Source organism: Schistocerca serialis, unplaced genomic scaffold (assembly GCF_023864345.2).
Source record: "Schistocerca serialis cubense isolate TAMUIC-IGC-003099 unplaced genomic scaffold, iqSchSeri2.2 HiC_scaffold_1400, whole genome shotgun sequence".
In the NCBI taxonomy this organism is placed as follows: Eukaryota; Metazoa; Arthropoda; class Insecta; order Orthoptera; family Acrididae; genus Schistocerca; species Schistocerca serialis.
The window spans coordinates 3,044,810-3,072,284 of NW_026047626.1; positions in this window are offsets into that span (position 1 = coordinate 3,044,810).

Here is a 27,475-nt window from a genome sequence, read left to right on the forward strand (position 1 = left end):
GTCATAGAAGACATAGTATTACATAGCGACTCAATTTCTGTGTTAATTCATCAATATGAGGGATCGAGGGATGGAATAAAGAAGGAATAGTGCATCGGAAGGGAGATACTCATATCCCAAAAGAAAATCCTGTCGTTTCCATAGAAACATTACTCGATTTAGAAGGAGATGTCATAAAAACCATTGTATTTCATAGCGACCCAATTTCTGTGTTAATTCGTCAATAGGAGGGAGCGAGGGATGCAGTAAAGAAGGAATAGTGCATCGGAATGCAGATCGTCGTATACCAAAAGAAAATCCTGTCGTTTCCACAGAAACGTTACTCGATTTAGAAGGAGAAGTCATAGAACCAATAGTATTTCATAGCTACGCAATTTCTGTGTTAATTCGTCAATGTGAGGGAGCGAGGGATGCAGTAAAGAGGGAATAGTGCATCGGGAAGGAGATACTCGTATCCCAAAAGAAAATCCTCCCGCTTCCATAGAAACGTTACTCGATTTACAATGAGATGTCACAGTAACCATTGTATTTCATAGCGGCGCAATTTCTGTGTTAATTCGTCAATGTGAGGCAGCGAGAGATGCAGTAAAGGAGGAATAGTGCATCGGAAAGGAGATACTTGTATCCCAAAAGAAAATCTTGCCGTTTCCATAGAAACGTTACTCGATTTAGAAGGAGATGTCATAGAACCCATTGTATTTCATAGCGACGCAATTTCTGTGTAAATAAATCAATGTGAGGGGCGAGGGATGCAGTAAAGAAGGAATGGTGCATCGGAAAGGAGATACTCGTATCACAAAGAACAATCCTGTTGTTTCCATTGAAACCTTACTCGATTTTGAAGGAGAAGTCATACAACCAATAGTATTTCATAGCGACCCAATTTCTGTGTTAATTCGTCAATGTGAGGCAGCGAGGATTGCTGTAAAGAAGGAATAGTGCATCATAATGGAGATACTCGTATCCCAAAATAAAATAAATTCGTTTCCATAGAAACGTTACTCGATTTAGAAGGTGATGTCATAGTATCCAAAGTATTTCATAGCGACGCAATTTCTGTGTTAATTCATCAGTGTGAGGGAGCGGGGGATGCAGTAAAGAAGGAATAGTGCATCGGAAACGAGATACTCGTATCCAAAGAGAAAATACTGTCGTATCCATGGAAACGTTACTCGATTTAGATGGAGATGTCATAGAACCTATAGTATATCATAGCGACGCAATTTCTGCATTAATTCGTCAATGTGAGGGAGCGAGGGATGCAGTAAAGAAGGAATAGTGCAACGGAAAGAAGATACTCGCATCCCAAAAGAAAATCCTGTCGTTTCCATAGAAACGTTACTCGATATAGAAGGTGAAGTCACAGAACCCATAGTATTTCATAGCCCCGCAATATCTGTGTTAATTCGTCAATGTGAGGGAGCTCGGGTTGCTGTAAAGAAGGATTGGTGCATCAGAAAGGAGACAGTCGTATCACAAATTAAAATCCTGTCGTTTCCATAGAAACGTTACTCGACTTGGAAGGAGTTGGCATAAAACCCACAGTATATCATAGCGACGCATTTTCTGTGTTAGTATGTCAATGTGAGGGTGCGAGGGATGCAGAAAATAAGGAATAGTGCATCGGAAAGGAGATACTCGTAGCCCATAAAAAACTCCTGTCGTTTCCATAGAAACGTTACTCGAAATAGAAGGTGTAGTCGCAGAACCCATAGTATTTCATAGCCCCGCAATATCTGTGTTAATTCGTCAATGTGAGGGAGCGAGGGATGCAGTAAATAAGGAATAGTGCATCGGAAAGGAGATACTCGTAGCCCATAAGAAAATCCTGTCGTTTCCATAGAAACGTTACTCGATATAGAAGGTGAAGTCACAGAACCCATAGTATTTCATAGCCCCGCAATATCTGTGTTAATTCGTCAATGTGAGGGAGAGAGGGATGCAGTAAAGAAGGAATGGGGCATCGGAAGAAGAGATAGTCGTATCACAAAACAAAATCCTGTCGTTTCCATAGAAACGTTACTCGATTTGGAAGGAGTTGTCATAAAACCCACAGTATATCATAGCGACGCATTTTCTGTGTTAGTATGTCAATGTGAGGGTGCGAGAGATGCAGTAAATAAGGAATAGTGTATCGCAAAGGATATACTTGTAAGCCGTAAGAAAATCCTGTCGTTTCCATAGAAACGTTACTCGATATGAAAGGTGAAGTCACAGAACCCATAGTATCTCATAGCCCCACAATATCTGTGTTAATTCGTCAATGTGAAAGAGCGAGGGATGCAGTAAATAAGGAATAGTGCATCGGAAAGGAGATACTCGTAGCCCATAAGAAAATTCTGTCGTTTCCATAGAAACGTTACTCGATATAGAAGGTGAAGTCACAGAACCCATAGTTTTTCATTGCCCCGCAATATCTGTGTAAATTCGTCAATGTGAGGGAGCGAGGGATGCAGTAAATAAGGAATAGTGCATCGGAAGAAGAGATAGTCGTATCACAAAACAAAATCCTGTCGTTTCCATAGATACGTTAATCGATTATGATGGAGTTGTCATAAAACCCACAGTATATCATTGCGACGCATTTTCTGTGTTAGTATGTCAATGTGAGGGTGCGAGGGTTGCAGTAAATAAGGAATAGTGCATCGGAAAGGAGTTACCCGTAGCCCATAAGAAAATCCTGTCGTTTCCATAGAATCGTTACTCGATATAGAAGGTGAAATCACAGAACACATGGTATTTCATAGCCCCGCAATATCTGTGTTAATTCGTCAATGTGAGGGAGCGAGGGATGCAGTAAAGAAAGGAATGTTGCATCGGAAAGGAGATGTATCGCAAAACAAAATCCTATCGTTTCCATAGAAACGTTACTCGATTTGGAAGGAGTTGTCATAAAACCCACAGTATATCATAGCGACGAATTTTCTGTGTTAGTGTGTCAATGTGAGGGTGCGAGGGATGCAGTAAATAAGGGATAGTGCATCGGAAAGGAGATACTCGTAGCCCATAAGAAAATCCTGTCGTTTCCATAGAAACGTTACTCGATATAGAAGGTGAAGTCACAGTACCCATAGTATATCATAGCCCCGCAATATCTGTGTTAATTCGTCAATGTGAGGGAGCGAGAGATGCAGTAATGAAGGAATGGTGCATCGGAAAGAAGATAGTCGTATCACAAATTAAAAATCTGTCGTTTCCATCGAAACGTTACTCGCTTTGGAAGGAATTGCCATAAAACCCACAGTATATCATAGTGACGCATTTTCTGTGTTAGTATGTCAATGTGAGGGTGCGAGGGATGCAGTAAATAAGGAATAGTGCATTGGAAATGAGATACTCGTAGCCCATAAGAAAATCATGTCGTTTCCATAGAAACGTTACTCGAAATAGAAGGTGAAGTCACAGAACCCATAGTATTTCATAGCCCCGCAATATCTGTGTTAAGTCGTCAATGTGAGGGAGCGAGGGATGCAGTAAAGAACGAATGGTGATCGGAAGGGAGATAGGCGTATCACAAATTAAAATCCTGTCGTTTCCATAGGAACGTTACTCGATTTGGAAGGAGTTGTCATAAAACCAACAGTATATCAGAGCGACGCATTTTCTGTGTTAGTATGTCAATGTGAGGGTGCGAGGGATGCAGTATATAAGGAATAGTGCATCGGAAAGGAAATACTCGTAGCCCATAAGAAAATCCTGTCGTTTCCATTGAAACGTTACTCGATATAGAAGGTGAAGTCACAGAACCCATAGTATTTCATAGCCCCGCAATATCTGTGTTAATTCGTCAATGTGAGGGAGCGAGGGATGCAGTAAATAAAGAATAGTGCATCGGAAAGGAGATACTCGTAGCCCATAAGAAAATCCTGTCGTTTCCATAGAAACGTTACTCGATATAGAAGGTGAAGTCACAGAACCCATAGTTTTTCATTGCCCCGCAATATATGTGTGAATTCGCCAATGTGAAGGAGCGAGGGATGCATTAAAGAAGGAATGGTTCATCGGAAACGAGATAGTCGTATCACAAATTAAAATCCTGTCGTTTCCATAGAAACGTTACTCGATTTGGAAGGAGTTGTCATAAAACCCACAGTATATCATAGCGACGCATTTTCTGTGTTAGTATGTCAATGTGAGGGTGCGAGGGATGCAGTAAATAAGGAATAGTGCATTGGAAAGGAGATACTCGTAGCCCATTGGAAAATCCTCTCGTTTCCATAGAAACGTTACTCGATATAGAAGGTGAAGTCACAGAACCCATAGTATTTCATAGTCCGGCAATATCTGTGTTAATTCGTCAGTGTGAGGGAGCGAGGGATGCAGTAAAAAAGGAATGGTGCATCGGAAAGGAGATAGTCGTATCACAAATTAAAATCCTGTCGTTTCCATAGAAACGTTACTCGATTTGGATGGAGTTGTCATAAAACCCACAGTATATCATAGCGGCGCATTCTCTGTGTCAATGTGAGCGTGCGAGGGATGCAGTAAATAGGGAATAGTGCATCGGAAAGGAGATACTCGTAGCCCTTAAGAAAATCCTGTCGTTTCCATAGACACGTTACTCGATATAGAAGGTGAAGTCACAGAACCCATAGTATTTCATAGCCCCGCAATATCTGTGGTTATTCGTCAATGTGAGGGAGCGAGGAATGCAGTAAAGAAGGAATGGTGCATCGGAAAGGAGATAGTCGTATCACAAATTAAAATCCAGTCGTTTCCATAGAAACGTTACTCGATTTGGAAGGAGCTGTCATAAAACCCACAGTATATCATAGCGACGCAATTTCTGTGATAGTATGTCAATGTGAGGGTGCGAGGGATGCAGTAAATAAGGAATAGTGCATCGGAAAGGAAATACTCGTAGCCCATAAGAAAATCCTGTCGCTTCCATAGAAACGTTACTCGATATAGAAGGTGAAGTCGCAGAACCCATAGTGTTTCATAGCCCCGCAATATCTGTGTTAATTCGTCAATGTCAGGGAGCGAGGGATGCAGTAAATAAGGAATAGTGCATCGGAATGGAGATAATCGTAGCCCATATGAAAATCCTGTCGTTTCCATAGAAACGTTACTCGACATAGAAGGTGAAGTCACAGAACCCATAGTATTTCATAGCCCCGCAATATTGTGTTAATTCGTCAATGTGAGGAAGCAAGGGATGCAGTAAAAAAGGAATGGTGCATCGGAAAGGAGATAGTCGTATCACAAATTAAAATCCTGTCGTTTCCATAGAAACGTTACTCGATTTGGAAGGAGTTGTCATAAAACCCACAGTATATCATAGCGACGCGTTTTCTGTGTTAGTATGTCAATGTGAGGGTTCGATGGATGCAGTAAATATGGAATAGTGCATCGGAAAGGAGATACTCGTAGCCCATAAGAAAATTCTGTCGTTTCCATAGAAACGTTACTCGATATAGAAGGTGAAGATACAGAACCCATAGTATTTCATAGCCCCGCAATATCTGTGTCAATTCGTCAATGTGAGGGAGCGAGGGATGCAGTAAATAAGGAATAGTGCAGCGGAAAGGAGATACTCGTAGCCCATAAGAAAACCCTTTCGTTTCCATAGATATATTACTCGATATAGAAGATGAAGTCACAGAACCCATATTATTTCATAGCCCCACAACATCTGTGTTAATTCGTCAATGTGAGTGACCGAGGGATGCAGTAAAGAAGGAATGGTGCATCGGAAAGGAGATAGTCGTATCTCAAATTAAAATCCTGTCGTATCCATAGAAACGTTACTCGATTTGGAAGGAGTTGTCATAAAACCCACAGTATATCATAGCAACGCATTTTCTGTGTTAGTATGTCAATGTGAGGGTGCGAGGGATGCAGTAAATAAGGAATAGTGCATCGGAAAATAGATACTCGTAGCCCATAAGAAAATCCTGTCGTTTCCATAGAAACGTTACTCGATATAGAAGGTGAAGTCACAGAACCCATAGTATTTCATAGCCCCGCAATATCTGTGTTAATTCGCCAATGTGAGGGTGCGAGATACGCAGTAGAGAAGGAATTGTGCATGGGAAACGAGACAGTCGTATCACAAATTAAAACCCTGTCGTTTCCACAGAAACGTTGCTCGATTTGGAAGGAGTTGTCAAAAAATCCACAGTATATCATAGTGACGCATTTTCTGCGTTAGTATATCAATGTGAGGGTGCAAGGGATGCAGTAAATAAGGAATAGTGCATCAGAAAGGAGATACTCGTAGCCCATAAGAAAATCCTATCGTTTCCATAGAAACGTTACTCAAAATAGAAGGTGATGTCACAGAACCCATAGTATTTCATAGCCCCGCAATACCTGTGTTAATTCGTCAATGTGAGGGAGCGAGCGACGCAGTAAATAAGGAATAGTGCATCGGAAACGAGATACTCGTAGCCCATAAGAAAATCCTGTCGTTTCCATAGAAACGTTTTTCGATATAGAAGGTGAAGTCACAGAAACCATAGTATTTCATAGCCACGCATTATCTTTGTTAATTCGTCAATGTGAGGGAGCGTGGGATGCAGTAAAGAAGGAATGGTGCATCGGAAAGGAGATAGTCGTATCACAAATTAAAATCCTGTCGTTTCCATAGAAACGTTACTCGATTTAAAAGGAGTTGTCATAAAACCCACAGTATATCATAGCGACGCATTTTCTGTGTTAGTATGTCAATGTGAGGGTGCGAGGGATGGAGTAAATAACGAATAGTGCAACGGAAAAAAGATACTCGTAGCCCATAAGAAAATCCTGTCGTTTCCATAGAAACGTTACTCGATATAGAAGGAGAAGTCACAGAATCCATAGTATTTCATAGCCCCGCAATATCTGTGTTAATTCGTCAATGTGAGGGAGCGAGGGTTGCAGTAAATAAGGAATAGTGCATCGGAAAGGAGATACTCGTAGCCCTTAAGAAAATCCTGTCGTTTCCATAGAAACGTTACTCGATATAGATGGTGAAGGCACAGAACCCATAGTATTTCATAGCCCCGCAATATCTGTGTTAATTCGTCAATGTGAGGGAGCGAGGGATGCAGTAAAGAAGGAATGGTGCATGGGAAAGGAGATAGTCGTATCACAAAACAAAATTTTGTCGTTTCCATAGAAACGTTACTCGATTTGGAAGGAGTTGTCATAAAACCTACAGTATATCATACTATTTCATAGCTCCGCAATATCTTTGTTAATTCGTCAATGTGAGGGAGCGACGGATGCAGTAAATAAGGAATAGTGCTTCGGAAAGTAGATACTCGTAGCCCATAAGAAAATCATGTCGTTTCCATAGAAACGTTACTCGATATAGAAGGTGAAGTCACAGAACCCATAGTATTTCATAGCCCCGCAATATCTGTGTTAAGTCGTCAATGTGAGGGAGCGAGGGATGCAGTAAAGAACGAATGGTGCATCGGAAAGGAGATAGGCGTATCAGAAATTTAAATCCTGTCGTTTCCATAGGAACGTTACTCGATTTGGAAGGAGTTGTCATAAAACCAACAGTATATCAGAGCGACGCATTTTCTGAGTTAGTATGTCTATGTGAGGGTGCGAGGGATGCAGTATATAAGGAATAGTGCATCGGAAAGGAAATACTCGTAGCCCATAAGAAAATCCTGTCGTTTCCATAGAAACGTTACTCGATATAGAAGGTGAAGTCACAGAACCCATAGTATTTCATAGCCCCGCAATATCTGTGTTAATTCGTCAATGTGAGGGAGCGAGGGATGCAGTAAATAAAGAATAGTGCATCGGAAAGGAGATACTCGTAGCCCATAAGAAAATCCTGTCGTTTCCATAGAAACGTTACTCGATATAGAAGGTGAAGTCACAGAACCCATAGTTTTTCATTGCCCTGCAATATCTGTGTGAATTCGCCAATGTGAAGGAGCGAGGGATGCATTAAAGAAGGAACGGTTCATCGGAAACGAGATAGTCGTATCACTAATTAAAATCCTGTCGTTTCCATAGAAACGTTACTCGATTTGGAAGGAGTTGTCATAAAACCCACAGTATATCATAGCGACGCATTTTCTGTGTTAGTATGTCAATGTGAGGGTGCGAGGGATGCAGTAAATAAGGAATAGTGCATTGGAAAGGAGATACTCGTAGCCCATAGGAAAATCCTCTCGTTTCCATAGAAACGTTACTCGATATAGAAGGTGAAGTCAGAGAACCCATAGTATTTCATAGGCCGGCAATATCTGTGTTAATTCGTCAGTGTGAGGGAGCGAGGGATGCAGTAAAAAAGGAATGGTGATCGGAAAGGAGATAGTCGTATCACAAATTAAAATCTTGTCGTGTCCACAGAAACGTTACTCGATTTGGAGGAAGTAGTCATTAAACCCACAGTATATCTTAGCGACGCATTTGCTGTGTTAGTATGTCAATGTGAGGGTGCGAGGGATGCAGTAATAAGGAATAGTGCGTTGGAAAGGAGATACTCGTAGCCCAAAGAAAATCCTGTCGTTTCCATAGACACGTTACTCGAAATAGAAGGTGAAGTCACAGAACCCATAGTAATTCATAGCCCCGCAATATCTGTGTTAATTCGTCAATGTGATGGAGCGAGAGATGCAGTAAAGAAGGAATGGTGCATCGGAAAAGAGATAGTCGTATCACAAATTAAAATCCTGTCGTTTCCATAGAAACGTTACTCGATTTGGATGGAGTTGTCATAAAACCCACAGTATATCATAGCGACGCATTCTCTGTGTTAGTATGTCAATGTGAGCGTGCGAGGGATGCAGTAAATAGGGAATAGTGCATCGGAAAGGAGATACTCGTAGCCCTTAAGAAAATCCTGTCGTTTCCATAGACACGTTACTCGATATAGAAGGTGAAGTCACAGAACCCATAGTATTTCATAGCACCGCAATATCTGTGGTTATTCGTCAATGTGAGGGAGCGAGGAATGCAGTAAAGAAGGAATGGTGCATCGGAAAGGAGATAGTCGTATCACAAATTAAAATCCTGTCGTTTCCATAGAAACGTTACTCGATTTGGAAGGAGTTGTCATAAAACCCACAGTATATCATAGCGACGCAATTTCTGTGATAGTATGTCAATGTGAGGGTGCGAGGGATGCAGTAAATAAGGAATAGTGCATCGGAAAGGAGATACTTGTAGCCCATAAGAAAATCCATTCGTATCCATAGGAACGTTACTCGATATAGAAGGTGAAGTCACAGAACCCATAGTATTTCATAGCTCCGCAATATCTGTGTAAATTCGTCAATGTGAGGGAGCGAGGGATGCAGTAAAGAAGGAATGGTGCATCGGAAAGGAGATAGTCGTATCACAAATTAAAATCCTGTCGTTTCCATAGAAACGTTACTCGATTTGGAAGGAGTTGTCATAAAACCCACAGTATATCATAGCGACGCATTTTCCGTGTTAGTATGTCATTGTGAGGGTTCGATGGATGCAGTAAATATGGAATAGTGCATCGGAAAGGAGATCCTCGTAGCCCATAAGAAAATCCTGTCGTTTCCATAGAAACGTTACTCGATATAGAAAGTGAAGTTACAGAACCCATAGTATTTCATAGCCCCGCAATATCTGTGTCAATTCGTCAATGTGAGGGAGCGAGGGATGCAGTAAATAAGGAATAGTGCATCGGAAAGGAGATACTCGTAGCCCATAAGAAATTCCTGTCGTTTCCATAGAAACGTTTTTCGATATAGAAGGTGAAATCACAGAACCCATAGTATGTCATAGCCACGCATTATCTTTGTTAATTCGTCAATGTGAGGGAGCGTGGGATGCAGTAAAGAACGAATGGTGCATCGAAAAGGAGATAGTCGTATCACAATTTAAAAACCTGTCGTTTCCATAGAAACGTTACTCGATTTAAAAGGAGTTGTCATAAAACCCACAGTATATCATAGCGACGCATTTTCTGTGTTAGTATGTCAATCTGAGGGTGCGAGGGATGCAGTAAATAAGGAATAGTGCATCGGAAAGGAGATACTCGTAGCCCATAAGAAAATCCTGTCGTTTCCATAGAAACGTTACTCGATATAGAAGGTGAAGTCACAGAACCCATAATATTTCATAGCCCCGTAATATCTGCGTTAATTCGTCAATGTGAGGGAGCGAGGGATGCAGTAAAGAAGGAATGGCGCATCGGAAAGCAGATATTCGATCACAAAACATAGTCCTGTCGTTTCCATAGAAACGTTACTCGATTTGGAAGGAGTTGTCATAAAACCCGCAGTATATCATAGCGACGCATTTTCTGTGTTAGTATGTCAATGTGAGGGTGCAATGGATGCAGTAAATAAGGAATTGTGCATCGGAAAGGAGATACTCGTAGCCCATAAGAAAATCCTGTCGTTCCATAGATACGTTACTCGATATAGAAGGTGAAGTCACAGAACCCATATTATTTCATAGCCCTGCAATATCTGTGTTAATTCGTCAATGTGAGGGAGCGTGGAATGCAGTAAGAAGGTATGTTGCATCGGAAAGGAGATAGTCGTATCACAAAACAAAATCCTGTCATTTCCATAGAAACATTACTAGATTTGGAAGGAGTTGTCATAAAACCCACAGTATATCATAGCGATGCATTTTCTGTGTTAGTATGTCAATGTGAGGGTGCGAGGGATGCAGTAAATGTGGAATAGTGCATCGGAAAGGAAATACTCGTAGCCCATAAGAAAATCCTGTCGATTCCATAGAAACATTACTCGATATAGAAGGTGAAGTCACAGAACCCAAAGTATTTCATAGCCCCACAATATCTGTGTTAATTCGTCAATGTGAGGGAGCGAGGGATGCAGTAAAGAAGGAAAGGTGCATCGGAAAGGAGATAGTCGTATCACAAATTAAAATCCTGTCGTTTCCATAGACACGTTACTCGATTTGGAAGGAATTGTCATAAAACCCACACTATATCATAGCGATGCATTTTCTGTGTTAGTATGTCAATGTGAGGGTGCGAGGGATGCAGTAAATAGGGAATAGTGCATTGGAAATGAGATACTCGTAGCCCATAAGAAAATCCTGTCGTTTCCATAGAAACGTTACTCGATACAGAAGGTGAAGTCACAGAACCCATAGTATTTCATAGCCCCGCAATATCTGTGTTAATTCGTCAATGTGAGCGAGCGAGGGATGCAGTAAATAAGGAATAGTGCATCGGAAAGGAGATACTCGTAGCCCATAAGAAAATCCTGTCGTTTCCATAGAAACGTTGCTCGATATAGAATGTGAAGTCACAGAACCCATAGAATTTCATAGCCCCGCAATTTCTGTGTTAATTCGTCAACGTGAGGGGGCGAGGGATGCAGTAAAGAAGGAATTGTGCATCGGAAAGGAGATAGTCGTTTCACAAATTAAACTCCTGTCGCTTCCATAGAAACGTTACTCTATTTGGAAGGAGTTGTCATAAAACCCACAGTATATCATAGGGAGGCATTTTCTGTGTTAGTATGTCAATGTGAGGGTGAGAGGGATGTAGTAAATAAGGAATAGTGCATCGGAAAGGAGATACTCGTAGCCCATAAGAAAATCCTGTCGTTTGCATAGAAACGATACTCGATATACGGGGTGAAGTCACAGAAGCCATAGTATTTCATAGCCCCGCAATATCTGTGTTAATTTGTCAATGTGAGGGAGCTAGGGATGCAGTAAAGAAGGAATGGTGGATGAGAAAGGAGATAGTCGTATCACAAATTAAAATCCTGTCGTATCCATAGAAACATTACTCGATTTGGAAGGAGTTGTCATAAAACCCACAGTATATCATAGCAACGCATTTTCTGTGTTAGTATGTCAATGTGAGGGTGCGAGGGATGCAGTAAATAAGGAACAGTGCATCGTAAAATAGATACTCGTAGCCCATAAGAAAATCCTGTCGTTTCCATAGAAACGTTACTCGATATAGAAGGTGAAGTCACAGAACCCATAGTATTTCATAGCCCCGCAATATCTGTGTTAATTCGCCAATGTGAGGGTCCGAGATATGCAGTAAAGAAGGAATTGTGCATGGGAAACGAGACAGTCGTATCACAAATTAAAATCCTGTCGTTTCCATAGAAACGTTGCTCGATTTGGAAGGAGTTGTCAAAAAATCCACTGTATATCATAGTGACGCATTTTCTGTGTTAGTATGTCAATGTGAGGGTGCGAGGGATGCAGTAAATAAGGAATAGTGCATCAGAAAGGAGATACTCGAAGCCCATAAGAAAATCCTATCGTTTCCATAGAAACATTACTCAAAACAGAAGGTGATGTCACAGAACCCATAGTATTTCATAGCCCCGCAATACCTGTGTTAATTCGTCAATGTGAGGGAGCGAGCGATGCAGTAAATAAGGAATAGTGCATCGGAAAGGAGATACTCGTAGCCCATAAGAAAATCCTGTCGTTTCCATAGAAACGTTTTTCGATATAGAAGGTGAAGTCACAGAACCCACAGTATTTCATAGCCACGCATTATCGTGGTTAATTCGTCAATGTCAGGGAGCGTGGGATGCAGTAAAGAAGGAATGGTGCATCGGAAAGGAGATAGTCGTATCACAAATTAAACTCCTGTCGTTTCCATAGAAACGTGCTCGATTTAAAAGGAGTTGTCATAAAACCCACAGTATATCATAGCGACGCATTTTCTGTGTTAGTATGTCAATCTGAGGGTGCGAGGGATGCAGTAAATAAGGAATAGTGCATCGGAAAGGAGATACTCGTAGCCCATAAGAAAATCCTGTCGTTTCCATAGAAACGTTACTCGATATAGAAGGTGAAGTCACAGAACCCATAATATTTCATAGCCCCGTAATATCTGCGTTAATTCGTCAATGTGAGGGAGCAAGGGATGCAGTAAAGAAGGAATGGCGCATCGGAAAGCAGATAGTCGTATCACAAAACATAGTCCTGTCGTTTCCATAGAAACGTTACTCGATTTGGAAGGAGTTGTCATAAATCCCACAGTATATCATAGCGACGCATTTTCTGTGTTAGTATGTCAATGTGAGGGTGCGAGGGATGCAATAAATGTGGAATAGTGCATCGGAAAGGAGATACTCGTAGCCCATAAGAAAATCCTGTCGTTTGCATAGAAACATTACTCGATATAGAAGGTGAAGTCACAGAACCGAAAGTATTTCATAGCCCCACAATATCTGTGTTAATTCGTTAATGTGAGGGAGCGAGGGATGCATTAAAGAAGGAATGGTGCATCGGAATGGAGATAGTCGTATCACAAATTAAAATCCTGTCGTTTCCAGAGACACGTTACTCGATTTGGAAGGAATTGTCATAAAACCCACAGTATATCATAGCGACGCATTTTCTGTGTTAGTATGTCAATGTGAGGGTGCGAGGGATGCAGTAAATAAGGAATAGTGCATTGGAAATGAGATACTCGTAGCCCATAAGAAAATCCTGTCGTTTCCATAGAAACGTTACTCGATACAGAAGGTGAAGTCACAGAACCCATAGTATCTCATAGCCCCGATATATCTGTGTTAATTCGTCAATGTGAGCGAGCGAGGGATGCATTAAATAAGGAATAGTGCATCGGAAAGGAGATACTCGTAGCCCATAAGAAAATTCTGTCGTTTCCATAGAAACGTTGCTCGATATAGAAGGTGAAGTCACAGAACCCATAGAATTTCATAGCCCCGCAATTTCTGTGTTAATTCGTCAACGTGAGGGGGCGAGGGATGCAGTAAAGAAGGAATTGTGCATCGGAAAAGTGATAGTCGTATCACAAATTAAACTCCTGTCGCTTCCATAGAAACGTTACTCTATTTGGAAGGAGTTGTCATTAAACCCACAGTATATCATAGGGAGGCATTTTCTGTGTTAGTATGTCAATGTGAGGGTGAGAGGGATGTAGTAAATTAGGAATAGTGCATCGGAAAGGAGATACTCGTAGCCCATAAGAAAATCCTGTCGTTTCCATAGAAACGATACTCGATATAGGGGGTGAAGTCACAGAAGCCATAGGATTTCATAGCCCCGCAATATCTGTGTTAATTCGTCAATGTGAGGGAGCTAGGGATGCAGTAAAGAAGGAATGGTGCATGAGAAAGGAGATAGTCGTATCACAAAACAAAATCCTGTCGTTTCCATAGAAACATTACTCGATTTGGAAGGAGTTGTCGTAAAACCCACAGTATATCATAGCGACGCATTTTCTGTGTTAGTATGTCAATGTGAGGGTGCGAGGGATGTAGTAAATAAGGTATAGCGCATCGGAAAGGAGATACTCGTAGCCCATAAGGAAATCCTGTCGTTTCCATAGAAACGATACTCGATATAGAGGGTGAAGTCACAGAACCCATAGTATTTCATAGCCCCGCAATATCTGTGTAATTTCGTCAATGTGAAGGAGCGAGGGATGCAGTAAATAAAGAATAGTGCATCGAAAGGAGAGACTCGTAGCCCATAAGAAAATCCTGTCGTATCCATAGAAACGTTACTCGATATAGAAGGTGAAGTCACAGTACCCATAGTATTTCATAGCCCCGCAATATCTGTGTTAATTCAACAATGTGAGGGTGCGAGGGATGCAGTAAAGAAGGAATGGTGCATCGGAAAGGAGATAGTCGTATCACAAATTAAAATCCTGTCGCTTCCATAGAAACGTTACTCGATTTCGAAGGAGTTGTCATAAAACCCACAGTATATCATAGCGACGCACATTCTGTGTTAGTATGTCAATGTGAGGGTGCGAGGGATGCAGTAAATAAGGAATAGTGCATCGGAAAGGAGATACTCGTAGCCCATAAGAAAATCCTGTCGTTTCCATAGAAACGTTACTTGATATAGAATGTGAAGTCACAGAACAAATAGTATTTCATAGCCCCACAATATCTGTGATAATTCGTTAATGTGAGAGAGCGAGGTATTCAGTAAAGAACAAATGGTGCATCGGAAAGAAGATAGTCGTATCACAAAACAAAATCCTGTCGTTTCCATAGAAACGTTACTCGATTTGGAAGGAGTTGTCATAAAACCCACAGTATATCATAGCGACGCATTTTCTGTGTTAGTAAGTCAATGTGAGGGTGCGAGGGATGCAGTAAATAAGGAATAGTGCATCGGAAAGGAGATACTATAAGCCCATAAGAAAATCCTGGCGTTTCCACAGAAACGTTACTCGATATAGAAGGTGAAGCCACAGAACCCATAATATTTCATAGCCCCACAATATCTGTGTTAATTCGTCAATGTGAGGGAGCGAGGGATGCTGTAAAGAAGGAATGGTGCATCGGAAAGGAGATAGTCGTATCACAAATTAAAATCCTTTCGTTTCCATAGAAACGTTACTCGATTTGGAAGGAGTTGTCATAAAACCCACAGTATATCATAGCGACGCATTTTCTGTGTTCGTATGTCAATGTGAGGGTGCGAGGGATGCAGTAAATAAGGAATAGTGCATCGGAAAGGAGATACTCGTAGCCCATAAGAAAATCCTGTCGTTTCCATAGAAACGTTACTCGATATAGAAGGTGAAGTCACAGAACCCATAGTATTTCATAGCCCCGCAATATCTGTGTTAATTCGTCAATGTGAGGGGGCGAGGGATGCTGTAAAGAAGGAATGGTGCATCGGAAAGGAGATAGTCGTATCACAAATTAAAATCCTGTCGTTTCCATAGAAACGTTACTCGATTTGGAAGGAGTTGTCGTAAAACCAACAGTATATGAGAGCGACGCATTTTCTGTGTTAGTATGTCAATGTGAGGGTGCGAGGGATGCAGTAAATAAGGAATAGTGCATCGGAAAGGAAATACTCGTAGCCCATTAGAAAATCCTGTCGTTTCCACAGAAACGGTACTCGATATAGAAGGTGAAGTTACAGAACACATAGTATTTCATAGCCCCGCAATATCTGTGTTAATTCGTCAATGTGAGGGAGCGAGGGATGCAGTAAATAAGGAATAGTGCATCGGAAAGGATATACTCGTAGCCCATAAGAAAATCCTGTCGTTTCCATAGAAACGTGTTTCGATATAGAAGGTGAAGTCACAGAACCCATAGTATTTCATAGCCTCGCATTATCTTTGTTAATTCGTCAATGTTAGGGAGCGTGGGATGCAGTAAAGAAGGAATGGTGCATCGGAAAGGAGATAGTCGTATCACAAATTAAAATCCTGTCGTTTCCATAGAAACGTTACTCGATTTAAAAGGAGTTGTCATAAAACCCACAGTATATCATAGCGACGCATTTTCTGTGTTAGTATGTCAATGTGAGGGTGCGTGGGATGCAGTAAGTAAGGAATAGTGCATCGGAAAGGAGATACTCGTAGCCCATAAGAAAATCCTGTCGTTTCCATAGATACGTTACTCGATATAGAAGGTGAAGTCACAGAACCCATAGTATTTCATAGCACCGTAATATCTGAGTTAATTCGTCAATGTGAGGGAGCGAGGGATGCAGTAAAGAAGGAATGGTGCATCGGAAAGCAGATAGTCGTATCACAAAACATAATCCTGTCGTTTCCATAGAAACGTTACTCGATTTGGAAGAAGATGTCATAAAACCCGCAGTATATCATAGCGACGCATTTTCTGTGTTAGTATGTCAATGTGAGGGTGCAGGGGATGCAGTAAATAAGGAATTGTGCATCGGAAAGGAGATACTCGTAGCCCATCAGAAAATCCTGTCGTCCCCATAGAAACGTTACTCGACATAGAAGGTGAAGTCACAGAACCCATAGTATTTCATAGCCCCCATAATATTGTGTTAATTCGTCAATGTGAGGGAGCGAGGGATGCAGTAAAGAAGGAATGGTGCATCGGAAAGGAGATAGTCGTATCACAAATTAAAATCCTGTAGTTTCCATAGAAACGTTACTCGATTTGGAAGGAGTTGTCATAAAACCCACAGTATATCATAGCGACGCATTTTCTGTGTTAGTATGTCAATGTGAGGGTGCGATGGATGCAGTAAATATGGAATAGTGCATCGGAAAGGAGATACTCGTAGCCCATAAGAAAATCCTGTCGTTTCCACAGAAACGTTACTCGATATAGAAGGTGAAGTTACAGAACCCATAGTATTTCATAGCCCCGCAATATCTGTGTTAATTCGTCAATGTGAGGGAGCGAGCGATGCAGTAAATAAGGAATAGTGCATTGGAAAGGAGATACTCGTAGCCCATAAGAAAATCCTGTCGTTTCCATAGAAACGTTACTCGATATGGAAGGTGAAGTCACAGAACCCATTGTATTTCATAGCCACGCATTATCTTTGTTAATTCGTCAATGTGAGGGAGCGTGGGATGCAGTAAAGAAGGAATGGTGCATCGGAAAGGAGATAGTCGTATCACAAATTAAAATCCTGTCGTTTCCATAGAAACGTTACTCGATTTAAAAGGAGTTGTCATAAAACCCACAGTATATCATAGCGACGCATTTTCTGTGTTAGTATGTCAATCTGAGGGTGCGAGGGATGCAGTAAATAAGGAATAGTGCATCGGAAAGGAGATACTCGTAGCCCATAAGAAAATCCTGTCGTTTCCATAGAAACGTTACTCGATATAGAAGGTGAAGTCACAGAACCCATAATATTTCATAGCCCCGTAATATCTGCGTTAATTCGTCAATGTGAGGGAGCGAGGGATGCAGTAAAGAAGGAATGGCGCATCGGAAAGCAGATAGTCGTATCACAAAACATAGTCCTGTCGTTTCCATAGAAACGTTACTCGATTTGGAACGAGTTGTCATAAAACCCACAGAATATCATAGCGACGCATTTTCTGTGTTAGTATGTCAATGTGAGGGTGCAGGGGATGCAGTAAATAAGGAATTGTGCATCGGAAAGGAGATACTCGTACCCCATAAGAAAATCCTGTCGTTTCATAGATACGTTACTCGATATAGAAGGTGAAGTCACAGAACCCATAGTATTTCATAGCCCTGCAATATCTGTATTAATTCGTCAATGTGAGGGAGCGTGGAATGCAGTAAAGAAGGTATGTTGCATCGGAAAGGAGATAGTCGTATCACAAAACAAAATCCTGTCATTTCCATAGAAACATTACTCGATTTGGAAGGAATTGCCATAAAACCCACAGTATATTATAGCGACGCATTTTCTGTGTTAGTATGTCAATGTGAGGGTGCGAGGCATGCAGTAAATAAGGAATAGTGCATTGGAAATGAGATACTCGTAGCCCATAAGAAAATCCTGTCGTTTCCATAGAAACGTTACTCGATACAGAAGGTGAAGTCACAGAACCCATAGTATTTCATAGCCCCGCAATATCTGTGTTAATTCGTCAATGTGAGCGAGCGAGGGATGCAGTAAATAAGGAATAGTGCATCGGAAAGGAGATACACGTAGCCCATAAGAAAATCCTGTCGTTTCCATAGAAACGTTACTTGATATAGAATGTGAAGTCACAGAACAAATAGTATTTCATAGCCCCACAATATCTGTGATAATTCGTTAATGTGAGAGAGCGAGGTATTCAGTAAAGAACGAATGGTGCATCGGAAAGGAGATAGTAGTATCACAAAACAAAATCCTGTCGTTTCCATAGAAACGTTACTCGATTTGGAAGGAGTTGTCATAAAACCCACAGTATATCATAGCGACGCATTTTCTGTGTTAGTATGTCAATGTGAGGGTGCGAGGGATGCAGTAAATAAGGAATAGTGCATCGGAAAGGAGATACCCCAAGCCCATAAGAAAATCCTGGCGTTTCCACAGAAACGTTACTCGATATAGAAGGTGAAGTCACAGAACCCATAATATTTCATAAACCCCGCAATATCTGTGTTAATTCGTCAATGTGAGGGAGCGAGGGATGCTGTAAAGAAGGAATGGTGCATCGGAAAGGAGATAGTCGTATCACAAATTAAAATCCTGTCGTTTCCATAGAAACGTTACTCGATTTGGAAGCAGTTGTCATAAAACCAACAGTATATCAGAGCGACGCATTTTCTGTGTTAGTATGTCAATGTGAGGGTGCGAGGAATGCAGTAAATAAGGAATAGTGCATCGGAAAGGAAATACTCGTGGCCCATAGGAAAATCCTGTCGTTTCCATAGAAATGTTGCTCGATATAGAAGGTGAAGTCACAGAACCCATAGTATTTCATAGCACCGCAATATGTGTGTTAATTCGTCAATGTGAGGGAGCAAGGGATGCAGTAAATAAGGAATAGTGCATCGGAATGGAGATACTCGTATCCCATAAGAAAATCCTGTCGTTCCCATAGAAACGTTACTCGACATAGAAGGTGAAGTCACAGAACCCACAGTATTTCATAGCCCCGCAATATTGTGTTAATTCGTCAATGTGAGGGAGCGAGGTATGCAGTAAAGAAGGAATGGTGCATCGGAAAGGAGATAGTTGTATCAAAAATTAAAATCCTGTCGATTCCATAGAAGCGTTACTCGATTTGGAAGGAGTTGTCATAAAACCCACAGTATATCATAGTGATGCATTTTCTGTGTTAGTATTTCAATGTGAGGGTGCGATGGTTGCATTAAATATGGAATAATGCATCGGAAAGTAGATACTCGTAGCCCATAAGAAAATCCTGTCATTTCCACAGAAACGGTACTCGATATAGAAGGTGAAGTTACAGAACACATAGTATTTCATAGCCCCGCAATATCTGTGTTAATTCGTCAATGTGAGGGAGCGAGGGATGCAGTAAATAAGGAATGGTGCATCGGAAAGGAGATAGTCGTATCACAAATTAAAATCCTGTCGTATCCATAGAAACGTTACTCGATTTGGAAGGAGTTATAAAAAATCCACAGTATATCATAGTGACGCATTTTCTGTGTTAGTATGTCAATGTGAGGGTGCGAGGGATGCAGTAAATAAGGAATAGTGCATCAGAAAGGAGATACTCGTAGCTAATAAGAAAATCCTGTCGTTTCCACAGAAACGATACTCGATATAGAAGGTGAAGTCACAGAACCCATAGTATTTCATAGCCCCGCAATATCTGTGTTAATTCGTCAATGTGAGGGTCCGAGATATGCAGTAAAGAAGGAATTGGGCATGGGAAACGGGACAGACGTATCACAAATTAAAATCCTGTCGTTTCCATAGAAACGTTGCTCGATTTGGAAGGAGTTATAAAAAATCCACAGTATATCATAGTGACGCATTTTCTGTGTTAGTATGTCAATGTGAGGGTGCGAGGGATGCAGTAAGTAAGGAATAGTGCATCGGAAAGGAGATACTCGTAGCCCATAAGAAAATCCTGTCGTTTCCATAGAAACGTTACTCGATATAGAAGGTGAAGTCACAGAACCCATAGTATTTCATAGCCCCGTAATATCTGCGTTAATTCGTCAATGTGAGGGAGCGAGGGATGCAGTAAAGAAGGAATGGTGCATCGGAAAGCAGATAGTCGTATCACAAAACATAATCCTGTCGTTTCCATAGAAACGTTACTCGATTTGGAAGAAGATGTCATAAAACCGGCAGTATATCATAGCGACGCATTTTCTGTGTTAGTATGTCAATGTGAGGGTGCAGGGGATGCAGTAAATAAGGAATAGTGCATCGGAAAGGAGATACTCGTAGCCCATAAGAAAATCCTGTCGTTTCCATAGATACGTTACTCGATATAGGAGGTGAAATCACATAACCCATAGTATTTCATAGCCCCGCAATGTCTGTGTTAATTCGTCAATGTGAGGGAGCGAGGGATGCAGTAAATAAGGAATAGTGCATCGGAAAGGAGATACTCATAGCCCAAAAGAAAATCCTGTCGTTTCCATAGAAACGTTACTCGATATAGAAGTTGAAGTCACAGAACCCATAGTATTTCATAGCCCCGTAATATCTGCGTTAATTCGTCAATGTGAGGGTGCGAGGGATGCAGTAAAGAAGGAATGGTGCATCGGAAAGCAGATAGTCGTATCACAAAACATAATCCTGTCGTTTCCATAGAAACGTTACTCGATTTGGAAGAAGATGTCATAAAACCCGCAGTATATCATAGCGACGCATTTTCTGTGTTAGTATGTCAATGTGAGGGTGCAGGGGATGCAGTAAATAAGGAATTGTGCATCGGAAAGGAGATACTCGTAGCCCATCAGAAAATCCTGTCGTTTCCATAGATACGTTACTCGATATAGGAGGTGAAGTCACAGAACCCATAGTATTTCATAGCCCCGCAATATCTGTGTTAATTCGTCAATGTGAGGGAGCGAGGGATGCTGTAAAAAAGGAATGGTGCATCGGAAAGGAGATAGTCGTATCACAAATTAAATTCCTGTCGTTTCCATAGAAACGTTACTCGATTTGGAAGGAGTTGTCGTAAAACCAACAGGATATGAGAGCGACGCATTTTCTGTGTTAGTATGTCAATGTGAGGGTGTGAGGGAAACAGTAAATAAGGAATAGTGCATCGGAAAGGAAATACTCGTAGCCCATAAGAAAATCCTGTCACTTCCATAGAAACGTTACTAGATATAGAGGGTGAAGTCACAGAACCCATAGTATTTCATAGCCCCGCAATATCTGTGTTAATTCGTCAATGTGAGGGTGCGAGGGATGCAGTAAATAAGGAATAGTGCATCGGAAAGGAGATACTGGTAGCCCATAAGAAAATCCTGTCGTTTCCATAGAAACGTTACTCGATATAGAAGGTGAAGTCACAGAACCCAGAGTATACCATAGCCCCGATATATCTGTGTTAATTCATCAATGTGAGGGAGCGAGGGATGCAGTAAATAAGGAATGGTGCATTGGAAAGGAGATAGTCGTATCACAAATTAAATTCCTGTCGTTTCTATAGAAACGTTACTCGATTTAAAAGGAGTTGTCATAAAACCCACAGTATATCATAGCGACGCATTTTCTGTGTTAGTATGTCAATGTGAGGGTGCGATGGATGCATTAAATATGGAATAGTCCATCGGAAAGTAGATACTCGTAGCCCATTAGAAAATCCTGTCGTTTCCACAGAAACGGTACTCGATATAGAAGGTGAAGTTACAGAACACATAGTATGTCATAGCCCCGCAATATCTGTGTTAATTCGTCAATGTGAGGGAGCGAGGTATGCAGTAAAGAAGGAATGGTGCATCGGAAAGGAGATAGTCGTATCACAAATTAAAATCCTGTAGTTTCCATAGAAACGTTACTCGATTAGGAAGGAGTTGTCATAAAACCCACAGTATATCATAGCGACGCATTTTCTGTGTTAGTGTGTCAATGTGAGGGTGCGATGGATGCTGTAAATATGGAATAGTGCATCGGAAAGGAGATACTCGTAGCCCATAAGAAAATCCTGTCGTTTCCACAGAAACGTTACTCGATATAGAAGGTGAAGTTACAGAACCCATAGTATTTCATAGCCCCGCAATATCTGTGTTAATTCGTCAATGTGAGGGAGCGAGGGATGCAGTAAATAAGGAATAGTGCATTGGAAAGGAGATAGTCGTATCACAAATTAAATTCCTGTCGTTTCCATAGAAACGTTACTCGATTTAAAAGGAGTTGTCATAAAACCCACAGTATATCATAGCGACGCATTTTCTGTGTTAGTATGTCAATCTGGGGGTGCGAGGGATGCAGTAAATAAGGTATAGTGCATCGGAAAGGAGATACTCGTAGCCCATAAGAAAATCCTGTCGTTTCCATAGAAACGTTACTCGATATAGAAGGTAAAGTCACAGAACCCATAATATTTCATAGCCCCGTAATATCTGCGTTAATTCGTCAATGTGAGGGAGCGAGGGATGCAGTAAAGAAGGAATGGCGCATCGGAAAGCAGATAGTCGTATCACAAACCATAGTCCTGTCGTTTCCATAGAAACGTTACTCGATTTGGAAGGAGTTCTCATAAAACCCACAGTATATCATAGTGACGCATTTTCTGTGTTAGTATTTCAATGTGAGGGTGCGATGGATGCATTAAATATGGAATAGTGCATCGGAAAGTAGATACTCGTAGCCCATAAGAAAATCCTGTCGTCTCCACAGAAACGGTACTCGATATAGAAGGTGAAGTTACAGAACACATAGTATTTCATAGCCCCGCAATATCTGTGTTAATTCGTCAATGTGAGGGAGCGAGGGATGCAGTAAATAAGGAATAGTGCATCGGAAAGGAGATACTCGTAGCCCATAAGAAAATTCTGTCGTTTCTATAGAAACGATACTCGATATAGAAGGTGATGTCACAGAACCCATAGTATTTCATAGCCCCACAATATCTGTGTTAATTCGTCAATTTGAGGGAGCGAGGGATGCAGTAAAGAAGGAATGGTGCATCGGAAAGGAGATAGTCGTATCACAAATTAAAATCCTGTCGTATCCATAGAAACGTTACTCGATTTGGAAGGAGTTATAAAAAATCCACAGTATATCATAGTGACGCATTTTCTGTGTTAGTATGTCAATGTGAGGGTGCGAGGGATGCAGTAAATAAGGAATAGTGCATCAGAAAGGAGATACTCGTCGCCCATAAGAAAATCCTGTCGTTTCCACAGAAACGGTACTCGATATAGAAGGTGAAGTCACAGAACCCATAGTATTTCATAGCCCCGCAATATCTGTGTTAATTCGTCAATGTGAGGGTGCGAGATATGCAGTAAAGAAGGAATTGTGCATGGGAAACGAGACAGACGTATCACAAATTAAAATCCTGTCGTTTCCATAGAAACGTTGCTTGATTTGGAAGGAGTTATAAAAAATCTACAGTATATCATAGTGACGCATTTTCTGTGTTAGTATGTCAATGTGAGGGTGCGAGGGATGCAGTAAATAAGGAATAGTGCATCAGAAAGGAGATACTCGTAGCCCATAAGAAAATCCTATCGTTTCCATAGAAACGTTACTCAATATAGAAGGTGAAGGCACAGAACCCATAGCATTTCATAGCCCCGCAATACCTGTGTTAATTCGTCAATGTGAGGGAGCGAGCGATGCAGTAAATAAGGAATAGTGCATCGGAAAGGAGATACTCGTAGCCCATAAGAAAATCCTGTCGTTTCCATAGAAACGTTACTCGATTTGGAAGGAGTTGTCATAAAACCAACAGTATATGAGAGCGACGCATTTTCTGTGTTAGTATGTCAATGTGAGGGTGCGAGGGAAACAGTAAATAAGGAATAGTGCATCGGAAAGGAAATACTCGTAGCCCATAAGAAAATCCTGTCACTTCCATAGAAACGTTACTCGATATAGAGGGTGAAGTCACAAAACCCATAGTATTTCATAGCCCCGCAATATCTGTGTTAATTCGTCAATGTGAGGGAGCGAGGGATGCAGTAAATAAGGAATAGTGCGTCGGAAAATAGACACTCGTAGCCCATAAGAAAATCCTGTCGTTAACATAGAAAAGTTACTCGATATAGAAGGTGAAGTCACAGAACCCATAGTATTTCATAGCCCCACAATATCTGTGTTAATTCGTCAATGTGAGGGAGCGAGGGATGCAGTAAAGAAGGAATGGTGCATCGGAAAGGAGATAGGCGTATAACAATTTAAAATCCTGTCGTTTCCATAGAAACGATACTCGATTTGGAAGCAGTTGTCATAAAACCAACAGTATATCAGAGCGACACAATTTCTGTGTTAGTATGTCAATGTGAGGGTGCGAGGGATGCAGTAAATAAGGAATAGTGCATTGGAAAGGTAATACTCGTAGCCCATAAGAAAATCCTGTCGTTTTCATAGAAACGTTACTCGATATAGAAGGTGAAGTCACAGAACCCATAGTATTTCATAGCCCCGCAACATCTGTGTTAATTCGTCAATGTGAGGGAGCGAGGGATGCAGTAAATAAATAATAGTGCATCGGAATGGAGATACTCGTAGCCCATAAGAAAATCCTGTCGTTTCCATAGAAACGTTACTCGACATAGAAGGTGAAGTCACAGAACCCATAGTATTTCATAGCCCCGCAATATTGTGTTAATTCGTCAATGTGAGGGTGCGAGATATGCAGTAAAAAAGGAATTGTGCATGGGAAACGAGACAGACGGATCACAAATTAAAATCCTGTCGTTTCCATAGAAACGTTGCTCGATTTGGAAGGAGTTATAAAAAATCCACAGTATATCATAGTGACACATTTTCTGTGTTAGTATGTCAATGTGAGGGTGCGAGGGATGCAGTAAATAAGGAATAGTGCATCAGAAAGGAGATACTCGTAGCCCATAAGAAAATCCTATCGTTTCCATATAAACGTTACTCAATATAGAAGGTGAAGTCACAGAACCCATAGCATTTCATAGCCCCGCAATACCTGTGTTAATTCGTCAATGTCAGGGAGCGAGCGATGCAGTAAATAAGGAATAGTGCATTGGAAAGGAGATACTCGTAGCCCATAAGAAAATCCTGTCGTTTCCATAGAAACGTGTTTCGATATAGAAGGTGAAGTCACAGAACCCATAGTATTTCATAGCCTCGCATTATCTTTGTTAATTCGTCAATGTTAGGGAGCGTGGGATGCAGTAAAGAAGGAATGGTGTATCGGAAAGGAGATACTCGTAGCCCAAAAGAAAATCCTGTCGATTCCATAGAAACGTTACTCGATATAGAAGGTGAAGTCACAGAACCCATAGTATTTCATAGCCCCGTAATATCTGCGTTAATTCGTCAATGTGAGGGAGCGAGGGATGCAGTAAGGAAGGAATGGTGCATCGGAAAGCAGATAGTCGTATCACAAAACATAATCCTGTCGTTTCCATAGAAACGTTACTCGATTTGGAAGAAGATGTCATAAAACCGGCAGTATATCATAGCATAGCATTTTCTGTGTTAGTATGTCAATGTGAGGGTGCAGGGGATGCAGTAAATAAGGAATTGTGCATCGGAAAGGAGATACTCGTAGCCCAAAAGAAAATCCTGTCGTTTCCATAGAAACGTTACTCGATATAGAAGTTGAAGTCACAGAACCCATAGTATTTCATAGCCGCGTAATATCTGCGTTAATTCGTCAATGTGAGGGAGCGAGGGATGCAGTAAAGAAGGAATGGTGCATCGGAAAGCAGATAGTCGTATCACAAAACATAATCCTGTCGTTTCCATAGAAACGTTACTCGATTTGGAAGAAGATGTCATAAAACCCGCAGTATATCATAGCGACGCATTTTCTGTGTTAGTATGTCAATGTGAGGGTGCGAGGGAAACAGTAAATAAGGAATAGTGCATCGGAAAGGAAATACTCGTAGCCCATAAGAAAATCCTGTCACTTCCATAGAAACGTTACTCGATATAGAGGGTGAAGTCACAGAACCCATAGTATTTCATAGCCCTGCAATATCTGTGTTAATTCGTCAATGTGAGGGTGCGAGGGATGCAGTAAATAAGGAATAGTGCATCAGAAAGGAGATACTCGTAGCCCATAAGAAAATCCTGTCGTTTCCATAGAAACGTTACTCGATATAGAAGTTGAGGTCACAGAACCCATAGTATACCATAGCCCCGCAATACCTGTGTTAATTCATCAATGTGAGGGAGCGAGGGATGCAGTAAATAAGGAATAGTGCATTGGAAAGGAGATAGTCGTTTCACAAATTAAATTCCTGTCGTTTCCATAGAAACGTTTCTCAATTTAAAAAGAGTTGTCATAAAACACACAGTATATCATAGCGACGCATTTTCTGTGTTAGTATGTCAATGTGAAGGTGCGATGGATGCTTTAAATATGGAATAGTGCATCGGAAAGTAGATACTCGTAGCCCATAAGAAAATCCTGTCGTTTCCACAGAAACGGTACTCGATATAGAAGGTGAAGTTACAGAACACATAGTATGTCATAGCCCCGCAATATCTGTGTTAATTCGTCAATGTGAGGGAGCGAGGGATGCAGTAAATAAGGAATAGTGCATCGGAAAGGAGATACTCGTAGCCCATAAGAAAATTCTGTCGTTTCCATAGAAACGATACTCGATATAGAAGGTGAAGTCACAGAACCCATAGTATTTCATAGCCCCACAATATCTGTGTTAATTCGTCAATGTGAGGAAGCGAGGGATGCAGTAAAGAAGGAATGGTGCATCGAAAAGGAGATAGTCGTATCACAAATTAAAATCCTGTAGTTTCCATAGAAACGTAACACGATTTGGAAGGAGTTGTCATAAAACCCACAGTATATCATATTGACGCATTTTCTGTGTTATTATGTCAATCTGAGGGTGCGAGGGAGGCAGTAAATAAGGAATAGTGCATCGGAAAGGAGATACTCGTAGCCCATAAGAAAATCCTTTCGTTTCCATAGAAACGTTACTCGATATAGAAGGTGAAGTCACAGAACCCATAATATTTCATAGCCCCGTAATATCTGCGTTAATTCGTCAATGTGAGGGAGCGAGGGATGCAGTAAAGAAGGAATGGCGCATCGGAAAGCAGATAGTCGTATCACAAAATATAGTCCTGTCGTTTCCATAGAAACGTTACTCGATTTGGAAGGAGTTCTCATAAAACCCACAGTATATCATAGTGACGCATTTTCTGTGTTAGTATTTCAATGTGAGGGTGCGATGGATGCATTAAATATGGAATAGTGCATCGGAAAGTAGATACTCGTAGCCCATAA